This window comes from Amphibalanus amphitrite, unplaced genomic scaffold (assembly GCF_019059575.1).
Source record: "Amphibalanus amphitrite isolate SeventyFive unplaced genomic scaffold, NRLGWU_Aamphi_draft 000316F_arrow, whole genome shotgun sequence".
NCBI classification, from domain to species: Eukaryota; Metazoa; Arthropoda; class Thecostraca; order Balanomorpha; family Balanidae; genus Amphibalanus; species Amphibalanus amphitrite.
The window spans coordinates 388,258-401,279 of record NW_024881811.1 but is presented as its reverse complement, the minus strand read 5'-3'; the positions used below and the strand labels follow the sequence as shown (position 1 = coordinate 401,279).

Below are 13,022 nucleotides of genomic sequence, written 5' to 3'. Positions count from 1 at the left end.
GTGCCCAAACCGGTATTTTCAGGCCATGGCCACCAATTTGGCTATCTCAACTCAAAACTAATGTTAAGGTGGGATGGTCACTTTAAGAGAAACCTGTGAAAGGTGTGGCTGAACATCAGCGCGGATACTCTGGACATCTTGATCTATGGAATGTCAAAGGGGATGAGGCAATGGGTGGGACAGGGCAGGGGATAAATTGGTAAATAAACCATGACCCGGGGACTCTTTCTTTATTAACCCGCGCGGGGCTGGGGTCTCCAGCCGAACGCGCGGGGATGGGGGGGGGGTAAATTGTACCCCCCCTGTTATCTCCCGAGCTTATGGTCCGATTTGGAAAATTCAAACGCCAATCGAAAGATCTCATCACGAACAACTAAAAACATGTACTTAATTTAAAGTTTGAGGTCAAGGTCAAGGTCAAACCGAGGTCAGCTGTCAAAAGCGTGGTTTTTGAGGTTGCAATGCTACGGAGATCAGGCAATGGAAGCTATGAGCTTAATAATTCATGGAGAGCCTTCACTTTAATGCAGCAAGGTGCTTTGAGACCGTTAGGCTGGTGGCATGACCGGGTCAGTTCATGATGAGGTCACTAAAGGTCACCATAGTACAAAAATCGCCTATAGTGACGTAACATTTTTGCTTATTTCTCGAAAAGTTTTCAACCGATTTTATTTTTATTTGGCAGAAAGGTGTAAAATTGATATAAGAAAAAGTACTGAAAGTTTGGCGGCGCTGCGCGCCGCCGTTTTTGGGATATTGCAAAAATTCGCGAGGGGGGTTAAAATTTCACCCCCCCCCCAGCCCCGCACGGGTTAATTATTGCGGCGAGCTGATGGAGGGGCAACTAATTTCCGGACACCCTGTATGTTGGAAGGAATTTTACAGGGATGATAAATAAAAAGAGACTGCATGTCTTACATTAGGCATTAGTCTGATCCCGTCAGCCAGGTGTGGAGTCGATGGATTTTCAAGTGACTTCGACTCCGACTCCGGCTATAAAAAATCGAATCCTACTCCGACTCAGACTCCGGACGTTTCTCTTCACCCGCGCCCCGCTGGGGGGGGGGGCAGAATCTGCCCCCTCCCGTTTTTCGCCAAAAACTTCTAAACGCGTTACGCCAGCGACGTCAAACCTGCAGCACCTTATCATACATCAATTTAACACGTTTCCTGAAAATTTGAGCGAAATCCGTCGGATTTTTTGTTTAAGAAAGTGACGTTTAAGTGACGTCATGTCAGACATTTTCGCCTCAAAAACGCCAAATTTCAAACGCCGCTAACATCTTCAATCTTCATTTTTAAAGGAATCAAGACGTAACAAAATAGGTGATTCTACTTTGTCTATCAAATGGCTATCTCGGTTTTTTGAAAATTTTGGATTTTCGCCCAAATTTGTAAAAAAAAACTGACTTTTGGGAAAATAATTATAAATCCAAAATTTTGAGCGTATCGAAAAAAAAACGGAATATGTGTCAGAGAAGTGGTCTATGTGCACCTACATACCAATTTTTAGAAAAATCGGTTCAAAAATGTCGGAGTTATTCAAAATTTTATGACGTCACGACACACAAAATTTTTGAAAAATGAATTTTTTGGAAGTTTTAGACCGCGTACGGAAACAAAAATAGCACGATTCGATTCGCTGTGAAAAACTGCATCAGATACACTGTAGGTACACACCTTTTTAGGTCTGAACAACCAACTTCAAAATTTGACCTCATTTGACCTGACCTCGACCTGAAATTCATCCAGATGTGGTCCATATCACTTATTGAGTGTGCCTATTGAACTCTATGAATAAATAAACCCATAAAACATGTGTCGCACATGCCCTTTTCTATATTTTGTTTTTGGTGACTTGACCTGACCTGACCTTGACCTTGACCTTTGCACGATATTGTATGGAACGAATATTGTCACGTTTTGTTTGTAAGAACACGTTTTGGGCAATCAGTCTCAGTCCATTCTTCGGCAACTACGGTGCAAGGCCGATACTGTAGAAACTTGTATTTTGTACCCTTGACCCGACTTACTTAAGCAAAAAAGTTGAGCAACTTGTTGAGAGCTTTCGATTGACCATCGGTTCGGAAGCTAGACAGGGGGCAGAACCTGCCCTCCCCTCCCCCCCCCAGCAGGGCGCGTATGACTGAATAGCCCAGCGAGGCGCGGATTAAAATCCATGTCATGATAATTAAGTTCACAATGGAGATGTTTTTATTTTGTCTTAAACGATCATTAGTGCGTTCCAAGGCCTCACATTGCAAATATGCTTGACAGCGTGCAAAATTAAAAGCAGTTCTGGCAACTCCGCCGTCTTCTGCTTCTTTTGCTGAAAACGCTCGTCAAAAGCAGGATTACTTTTTTCGACAAAACCTTATTTCGAAAGGTCAACGAGCGTAGTATCGTCAAGCAAACAGGTGCAGGGCAAGCGATAACTCCGACTCCGGAGTCAGAGTCGGTGACTCGGTAAGATTCAGGGGCGGTCGCAGACTTGGCGTTTGGGGGGGGGGGGCAACTTGGCAAAGGGGCCCTTGCGCAGTGTTGGAAATAAGGCCGTTTGCTGGTCCCAGTCGGGTCCAAACGATTTTGTTCTCCTTTACAAATTTATACTTCGGCACCTGAAATCTCTGAAATTTCATGCCTTTGTGAAGAAAAACTGCTATTATTACGTCTATAACATGGAGTTATAGCATTAAGAGAACACATTTTATCAACCGTCACATTTAGTAGGCCAAACATACATGATTTTCCTGGTGAGTGTCCTAAAAGCTGGCCGGTTCTCCGGACAAATTTTATTCTCTGGAACCAGGACCAAAATTCACAACTCCAGCAATGCCCCTGCGCTGACCCGGGGGCCCAGTACTAGCTTAACCCTCGCCGGCCGAGGGGGGGGGCGGGTGCCGCCCCCCCCCCATAGGTTTTTTTTCGCGATAGCTCCGAACACGCTGGCGATAGAGAGCTGAAACTTGGCATACCTGACCTTTGATCCAAGCCGCATCTTTTGACACCAACCGCATTTTTGGGTCAGGTCAGGTCACTGACCTATGACGTCATAAGTGAACCTCTGCACGGTCTTCAGATGTCGCAACTTCGCAACGCCCTCACTGCCAGAGGAGATGTCACAGGGAAATGAAACTTGCAGGATCTAGTATCCATTATTAGTCTCACAACTTGTATATCTCGGATTTTTCCTAAAGGTCATATGAGGTCAGGTCATTTTCGTGACCTCACCATTATAAGTCAATGGGGAAAACTGCTATTCTGGCGCCGGGAACGATCTCCAACTATCTCAAGCACACAGAATCGTGATTTTATGCACTCCTTGCAAGGTAAGATGCGTCACTTTTGCAATGTTGACCTTGCGTGACGTCACTTATGACGTCATCAAGGTCATATTAGTTTTTCGTCAATAACTCTTCATCAAATTGAGCTAGCGAGTCGAGAAAGCCACCAATGGACTCAGGAAGACCTGCCGAATCGAATGATATGCGATATGACCTCTTTCGACCAACTTCGTGACCTGGGGGTGCTGACCTGACCTTGACCTGAGGTCAACACCCAAAGTTGACCTGACCCGGACAAAAAGTATATCATTCGACGCGCCTGAGCGAGGCGAACACGATGCTGCCAAAATCGCGGCTCTGCGGCCGTTTTTTGCGAAGTTATTCACCAAAAACTGAACCGTACCCTGGGGCACTTGACCTGACCTCAGAGGTCACCGGTTGACCTAGGACCTTAAAATCGGGTACCAATCTCTGCGTCTCGTAACGGCGCACACGCTCGTTTTTTCCGCGACGCGCTAGCTCCACCAGGGGCGAAACGGCGAGGGGGGGTCGTACCCGCCCCCCCCCCCCTCGGCCGGCGCGTATGTAGAAAACCAATAGGTCCGGCGAGGGTTAAAGGGACTATCCCACCTTTAACATGGGGTTTGAGTTGAGATAGCCAAGTTTGCGGCGAGGTTCAGAAACCATTATCTATCTAGGTTGCAACCCCCGCGGCCTCTTGGTGTTGAAGAAATTCGTTCCCTTCATTTGAAAATGGGCCTTGTACAAGGCCCTATCTTCAACATGGAGCGACCGTTAGTGTGACGTCACCTCCATGGGCGTCGCCACCACTACGGACACTACGGACAGTGTCCGTACAAGTTTTGGAAGGCCCGGAAACTTGTACGGAATGTCCGTACAAGTTTCGTCGACCGCAAATGCAGTCTTCGCAGCACATGTTTGAAGCAGGTTAAAGTTTATCAGGCCCCTATTTGTGGTTAACCCGCGACCGCCTGGGGGGGGGGGGTCGGATCCGACCCCCCCCCCTCCGTTTTTCTTGAATAACTCATGAACCGCTTGCGTTATCAACTTGAAACTTGGCATACCTTCTCCCCCATGAATTTGACGTCTCCTGTGCAATTTTTAAGAAAAAAATTTCAAACATTTTTGAGATATATCGATTTTAGTGATGTAACTACATGGCGTTTTCGGTCAAAAAGTGGTAAATGTTTACAAAATCGCCAAAAATCGAGGTTTTAAGCAAATTGCAAATTAAGGACATGAAAAGACGCAGCTCAACGAGTTCTTTAAAATAGCTATCTCAGATTTCCCATAAAATGCGTTTTTCACCCCTAAAAATTCAAAAAACTATATTTTTTGGAAAACAGCTAATAAAATCCAAAATTTTGAGAATTTCCAAAAAAACCGGAATATATGTTATAGAGCTGTATTTGAACATTAGATGTCCCAAATTTCAACTTTCTATCTCGATTTTTGACCCCCAAATTGTAAAAAATAGCTTCAACATGCATAGGGCATGGTGACGTCATAAGCATTTTCGCGAATTAGAGGCACTTCTGAACATCGCATGTGAAAACAAATGGCACCACTAGATTCCTGGGACAAAGCTCGTCTAGAAAAGTGCATTTTTATGTCAAAAATAAAAAGTTGAAAAATTGACTTTTTTTCTTAGCCCTCGTTTAGTTATGTATGGTATAAACGATTTTTTATGCTTTCAATGCACACTTATCACCAGCACAGTGACTTGGGGTCATATATAACCATTACCATCGGATTTGGCGTGAAAAATAAGCCATAAAACATGTGTCGCACGCCCATGTAGCAGAAAGTGAAAACCGTGACCTTTCGTGACCTGACCTGACCTTGACCCGTACTTAGTATGACCCCTATACGCACATGGTACCTTCACTAGGTCTTTGAGGTCATTTGTGGTGAGTTTCGAGCAGCAGCTCTCGATTCCGCTGTCCGTAAGCCTAATCATGCAAAACCCCAGAATTTGACCTTTGACCTGACCTTGACCCGAAAGTTGACCTCAATCTTAAAATCTTTAGAGTGCTTTGGGAAGGTCTCGCAGAGACCTTTCGAACGCCGCCTCGCGGGGCTCGATACGACCATTGGTTCTCGAGATAACAGGGGGGGGGGTCGGATCCGACCCCCCCCCCAGGCTGTCGTGGGTACGGAAATAGCCCAGGCGGTGCCGGGTTAAAGTTACGATCCAAGGCCGCCCCAAAGTCAATGTCACGCAAGAGTAGGTATATAGGGTGTAACGAAGTTATTCGGACATCTATTTCTTATTTATTAGAACTCAGCCCGGCCGCGACCGCTAAAGCCGCGCTTTGCCAAGTGCTTAGGAGAGTTGTCAAGATAACGACAAGCATACGACAACAATCAATCTGCAGATTGACTTGTATTCTTGGCAAGGCAGAAAATAAGAACTAGAAGGCCCACATCATTCATGACCCACCAGCCCAACACTATCCACCCATTAACTTGGTTCTTCTGCCTATCAAACTGAAAAAGACAACGCAATGGACGGGAAAATAGCTAGTGCACCACCTTTGGCCTCACGCCAAGACACATCCACTGCACTGGTCGAGGGAAGACATGAGCGTTTGGTGGAGTGGGCAGCTATTCGCGCTGTATTGTCCTTTGAACCGTCAAAGCGGCTTGTGTTGGCTGCCAGTAACTCATTACTCAAACGTGCCGGCCGTCACCGGCGTCAAACATCCGGCCAAGATCCAGATCTGGGACATGTTCAGCTTATGTGCGATGTTCCAGCTGTGCATTGTGTCACAGAAGACCACCTTCAGTGACGAGTATTACCGAAGCAGCATCCTGGCAAACAAATAATTGGAGCCGCTCAACCGGACGGCACGGGAGGGCTCGATTTCTAAAAACGCATTGATTTTGATCAAGCCACGCTGCCTTCGTGCAGGCTGGAGCGCTACATTTAAGTCCGTAGGAGAATCAGAAGTGACATCAGGAGAAGCTCCTATCCTTCTGGACTAACGGGCACCGACTTGGAAATAGTTGTCATCCTGATTTCATAGAGATCTTAAGGATTTTTGTCCAGCGGGAAGTGAATAAGGGGACACCCGGCACCAGGACCGCCCAACTGTATGTGAGCACATACATGCTAATACGGCGTCTGTCCACATCAAACCCACTTCTTGAAAACCCAGTAGCTGGAATGTTACAGGCATTTCTAAATCTTATGAAAGCTGGCGATATCTTCATCAAAAGGAAAACCTCAGCCTGTCTTGTTTCTTAATCACAGCGGGAAGAAAGGTGACCGGATAATTTCGTTACACCCCGTATCCTTCTTTAGGCTATTTTACTGATACGTCAGTCATATTACCCTAATTATGTCACTTTTGTCATCCTGAGGCTCTAAATGAATGCTTAGATCAAAAGGAATGACAAAATCGTAGCCAGTGACTTCAAATACAGCAAATGAGACTGATCATGTGTAAACGTCAACCAAAGTCCATTTGAGGTCACATGAGGTCAACATAAAACTTGACCTTTTCAAACAACCTATATGTCATTCGACGTGTCTTGACATGACCAATGCGTTGGTACCACTGCTTTAGGTCTAGGACCTTTTTTGGTGAAATCTGCAAAAAAGCCGCAGCTCGGGGTCGCTAACCTAACCTTTGACCTAATGTCGCTAACCCTTTGACCTAATGTAAGTTGGTATCAATTCTTTTTTTTGTCCCATACCTATTGAATTGTCCACCATGTGAAACATAGTGAAACAGGTATGCAGGAGTGCCCTTCCATGCCCATGTGACCTGGCTACGTTAAATACCATAGAACTTCATTCAACGAGGGGAATTCAAGCACATTAGGTCACATCACTCCCCGCTCTTTTTTTAGCTATGGACAGCCCGCCACCACAGGTATTAGTAAAAAGGTTACCCCTGGGGACCCAGCAGACGGATAGCATGGCTAGTGACGTCCGCTGAGTACCCAGGGCTGACAATGGTTAGGTAGGATAAGGACAAAAAGAGACGAAATATGAAAAAGCAAACAATGCATGTAAAATGTGTTTCTATTTTTTCCCCAAAACCACTAGGCATTCGGGGGCTATCGCAACTATTCGTCCGAGGTGTGTATGTGAGGGGGGGAGGACGAAAAACACCCTCCCTGGGTCCGCGTGGGTTAACGCATCTGACGAGTAAAGGCTGACAGAATATGTCCGTACAAGTTGGGGACCCGTGGCGACGCCCCTGGTCACCTCGTTTAGTCATTCTGATTTAAATGGGTTTGTTCGTTGAAAAATCGCTTAAAACTTGGTCTGAACTTTGTTGTGGTGCCTACAGAGTAAAAAGAATCAGCTTTATGACAGTAATGAGGCCTGGGGAAGTAGGTAATTTTGGGCTGTGACGTCACATATTTGAAAGTTTGTGTTTGTAATATGGGAAGCCTAAGATGTTTAATGAAAAATAAATGCCAGAACCGTGTTCCTGGTCATCCAATCTATAAAGTCGGGCACAATTTAACTGGTTTTAACAACATTTTAGAAGGTGGGATAGTCCCTTTAAAGGGGCCCACGGGCATAGTGCATGGGTGCAGAAATCCAGCAATAGCCGGTGAAGCGGACCTGTGAGGGTGTACATACCATGACGAACAGGTAGGTACAGATAAGTTCATTTCGAAGCATTGGTTATGTCAATAATTCACGCAACTGTGAATTGACTGCCGCGAAAAGTAAAAGCGGCTAACTTTGCACTTTTCGAAGGTATCGTGCTAAAACTTTTGACAGTGGGTCATCGGTAGGTATGTGTTCAATCACATGTGTTCCGTTTCTTCTTCTTTTTTTAGGTACTTGAGCACAAATGTAAGTTTTGAAGACCATCACAGTAGCAAATGCTTCGAAAGATGGATAGTAGTGGCCAAAATATCCTGAATTTGTCGTGCTACATGGAAATTAGTGTTGACGAGAAAAAGGATTTTTTTCCAGATTATTGTGGATGCAGAATACATTGTCTGCACCCACTGCAGAATTATTATTGATGCAACTGCATCCACTGCACCCATGGTTCCTACACATATGGGCCCATGGATAACGCTTCGGCGATAACTATCGCATAGAAACTGCAATGGGGCCCTTAGAGTGCAGTGTCAGACCCAGAGGCCGGCGTTGTACCCAAGGGTCAGCGAAGGGCCTAAAATGCCCCAGATGGGACTCCAGAGGCTGATGTGGGCCCTCAGAGGCAAGTGCGTGACGCCCAAAGGTAAGTCTTGCCCCCCCCCCTATAGAACATAATAGGGCCATCAGTGGCCGGTGTAGAGACCTCATAGGTCAGTTGGGGGCCTATAGAGGCCAGTTTGGGGCCCTCCAGAGGCTAGTGTGGGGCCTCGGATGTCGGTGTGAGGCCCTTAAAGACCGGCATGGGTCCTCAGATGCCGGCATCGATCCTTCAGAAGTCAGTACGGGGCCCTCACGAGGCACATAAGGGTCAGTTTGGATCCCAGAGACAGAAATGGGATCATCAGAGACTGGTGAGGAACCTTTAGAGGCCAGATTAGGGCCCTCGGAGACAAGTACAAGGCCTACAAAGGGCAATTTAAGACCATCAGAGACCGACTTGGGCACTCAGTGACTAATGTGGGTTCTTACAGGCCAGCATGAGACCCTAAGAAGTTTGCGTGGGATCTTAAAAGACCGGCATGGGCCGGCGTTGGACCCCAGAGGCCAGCAGAGGGCCCTCAAAGGCCAAGATGGGCCCTCAAAGGTGATGCGGGCCCTAAGACGCTGGCATCGGGTCTTCAAAATCCAGTGCGGGGCCCTCATAGGCTAATGTGGGTCTTTACAGGCCAGCATGGGCCCTTAGAGGTCAGAATGGGGCCCTAAAAGACTGGTATGGGCCGGCGTTGGACCCCAGAGGCCAGCAGAGGGCCCTCAAAGGCCAAGATGGGCCCTCCGAGGCCGATACGAGCCCTTAGAGGCTGGCATTGGGTCTTCAGAATCCAGTGCGGGGGGCCCTCAGAGGCTAATGTGGGCCCTTACAGGCCAGCATGGGACCTTAGAGGCCAGTGTGGGGCCTAAAAGACCGGCATGGGCCGACGTTGGACCCCAGAGACAAGCGGAGGGCCCTCAAAGGCCAAGATGGGCCCTCAGAGGCCGATCCGGTCTCTTGTGAGTTGTAGACCGACATCGGGTCTTCAGAATCCAGTGCGGGGCCCCCACAGGCACTTAATTTAAGGCTAGTCTTGAGGCCACCAGAGGCTGGTGTGAGGCCCTCAGCCGCTGGTTGGGCCCCTGAGGCCGGTTTAAGGGCCCTCAAAGGCCAGTGGAGGGCCCTCAGAGGTCAATGTGGATCCTCAGCGGTCAATGTGGGCGCTTGACAGCCACTGAAGGGCCCTCAAAGGTCAGTGTAGGACCCTCAAAGACCGGTATGCCGTATGGGAGCTGTTAATGGGTTTCTCGAGCTTCGCCCAATCGAATACGGGCCAGGGCCCCATACACCCATGGGGGCCTATCGGTTGTTTGGGGGGATAATGATATGATGGCCCCCTGATTTGCCTTTGGGGAGGGGGGGGGGGGGGCATGGCATGGCCCTGATGCCCCCCCCCTGCGACCGCCACGGGTAAATTTTGGCGAATCTGACTCCTGGCAGAATTGTTGACTCCGAGCGAATCCGACTCCGACTCTGCAGTCCTGCCATCAGCTTCTGCATTCTGGTCTGCACATACAGGAGATAGGTAGAACTTGTGTAGAACCTGCCACCTTACTGCACATATAGGAGATAGGTCTGCACATACAGGAGATGGGTAGAACTTGTGTAGAACCTGCCTCCTTACTGCACATATAGGAGATAGGTCTGCACATACAGGAGATGGGTAGAACTTGTGTAGAACCTGCCACCTTACTGTGTCATTGTAATTTTTCCTTGTCATTTTTCACTGATCTGGTTGAACACATGGTGCAGATTCGCCATGCAGCACTTTGTAAGTAAAAAATAATCAAGCCTGCCTAACCTAGCCTAGCCTGACCAAATCCAACCTCAAACCTACTTAACATCTAATAAGCACCTACCTAATAACTAATAAGTAATACCTACACCTGCTTAACCACCTCAAGCCTCACACCCAATGAGCTCCCTTACTAGAATCATGGATGAAGTATTCCTCATCCATGCTAGAATATTACCCTCTCGACATTGTTGAGGTGCCTCTCAGTTCTCACTTATCAAGTGAGGAGCCTCATCAGCTGCACACTGCTTTCCATGTGTGCTGGTGTGCTGTTTAAATTAGTTTACTGGCACTTAAGTACGTGTCATCTGCAAAAGTCATTTACCGTTCAAGCCTCAGAGGTGGGTCAAATCCCTCTTTTGCACCCTAGGCTCAAAATTGAATAAAAACCACACCATGTTGTCACAAACCATGCATCAACAGTCCTAGACAACTGTTCATACAATCATTGAATGCTAAAAAAAAATCAGGTACAATACAAGCAGAAATAACGAAACCTAATCTAACCTGAACCTGACCTAAGCTTACCTACTAACCTACAACCTACCAACCTTCCAAAATCCAACCTGCAACCTACCATTTCAACCTTAACCCGCGCCCCACTGGGGTCTGCGTATAACACGCCCTACTGGGGGGGCTCTTCATAGCCCCCCCCCCCTAACTCCGAAACTACTGGGCCGATCGTCAAAATTCAAACGGCGTCTGATAGCCCCGGAAAAACTGTCGAACGAAACCTAATTTCATTGACCTCGAGGTCACCGATGACGTCACAGGTCACGTCAAAGTAAAAATTATTAGCATTTTGGCTTGTACACGTTTTGGGCTCTGGCCGCCGTCTTACAAGTCAGATCAGGCTCATTTTTGGTTTACACACTCGTGAACAGATGCTCTAGATACCCTGAGGGTACCAAACTTGTACTTTGATTTTCAGGTCAAGGTCAGCCGTCAGGTCATCACATGTCACGAAAATATTATATCATGCGTCGGTCACGTGACACATGTTTTATGGTCCATTTAGGCCAATTATTTCGAATTTGATGTCGTCTGTGTCATTCGAGGTCATTTTGAGTCGAATGTAGCTTAGGTCAGGTCACTTTCAGGTCAAAAAAGGTCAAATTTTGAAGTTAAAATTTTTCAACAAAAAAGGTCTATGCAGTTTGCAGTTTTCAGGATGCAGTTTGAGCTCAGGAACACGATGGTGCTATTTATATTGGCGTACGATGTCAAATACGTGCTGAATAATTGATTTGAAAGATTAATAATTGTGATTTTTTTGCAATAATGCGTAGGTATAACTTAACCATTTTTGAAGATATTTAGCTAAAACTTGCTAGAGTTGGTCAAAATAATGCGTTCTATCACATATATTCCGTTTTTTCAAAGTCAAAAACTTTTGGAAAAAAATGTAAAAATATAAATTTTGGATTTTATTATATTAAATTTTCGAAATATTCAGAATTTCGAAAATCAGAGATAGCAGTTTGATAGCGCAGTCTATTCTGAGTTCTCTCATGCAAAGAAATTGGATCTAGCTTAAAAACTGAGCTCTTGGGAGCGATTGCCGTGGTTCAACGTCGAAATCGGCCGAACATGACGTCACTCTGACGTCATTTCCGGCCGACCTATGGTAGCTACAAAGTTCATATTTTGACACAAGGTGTCAAATTGATGCAGCCGAAGGTACTGAAAGTTTGGCGTCGATACGTCAAGCGGTTTGGAAGTTATTGCAGAAAAACGGGAGGGGGGCTATGAAATATGAATAGCCCCCTCCCCAGTGGGGCGCGGGTTAACCCGCGCCCGGCTGGGGGTCCTGGATTTCCACGCCCTGCTGGGGGGGGGGGGGTGTTTGAACACCCCCCCTTCTAACTCGGCTCCTAGGCCACGTAGCGATACGCGAATGGCGGCGTTCGAAAGAGCGTCAAAAATAATGAGGAAATCACTTCGGTCAATTTTTTGCTCAGGTCAAAGGTCAGGTCACCAGAGGTCATTGAAGGCAAAATTTCGCTGATTTCCAGGTCGAATGTCGACAATTTCCCAGAAGCCATAGCATAACTCGGGAACCAATAGAGCTACAGCGCCGCGGAAAAGCGCATTCGATAGCCCTATTAACGCCCTTTCTGAGTAATTTTCTCAGATTTGACCTAACGTCAACGGTTTTGCCTGCAGGGGGCAAAAACTGCAAAAATAGCCGATTTTTTCGGAAACAGTTTTTCTGCAATAACTCTTGACCCAAGCCTTGTACGAGCTTACTTTTACCGGCATCGTGTTCCTCTCGTCAAGACGCATCGAATGAACTATAACTTGACCTTGAAAGGTCAACTTGAAAATTTGACCTCAGGTCAAGGTCATGACCTGACCGGAAAAGGTCATATTGCATATCAGTCGATCCGTATCGTTGAGCTGAACACATCTAAGGCGTTTTCATCGCTCTAGCATGCCTCTATCAAAAGTTATTTGCGAAAAACTGTTAGATACCATTCGTGACCTAAGATGACCTCAGGGCATAAAAAGGGGTCACGGACACCATTTTCATGTTCAGTGTGTCTAAACCACTTGTAATTCAGTGTTTGGGAGTGTTTATAATGTCTTTCGTCCAAAAGAGGCGCATTTCAATTTTCCCCCATTGACTTATAATGGGAGGTCACAAAATTGACCTGACCTTAGGTCATCGATATCAAAATTCTGAGATATACATTTTGTACATGCTGTTGCTCTTAGCAATCGCTGAAAGTTTCAAAGCGATCGGTCACTCGGTGT

The 13,022-nt window shown here is 46.6% G+C and overlaps 1 protein-coding gene across 9 annotated transcripts in view; it reads right to left on the bottom strand.

The window, feature by feature from the left end:
• Positions 1-13,022, bottom strand: part of LOC122388281 — a 38,571-nt gene that overhangs the window by 2,450 nt on the left and 23,099 nt on the right. The window contains exon 1 of one of the 9 annotated variants that reach the window (XM_043379225.1): positions 7,909-7,970. The exons of the other annotated variants lie outside the window; for them this stretch is intronic. The gene's annotated coding sequence lies outside the window, so the exon portion shown is untranslated. Of the gene's footprint in view, positions 1-7,908; positions 7,971-13,022 lie in introns of those variants that run through there. 9 annotated transcript variants of the gene reach the window in all.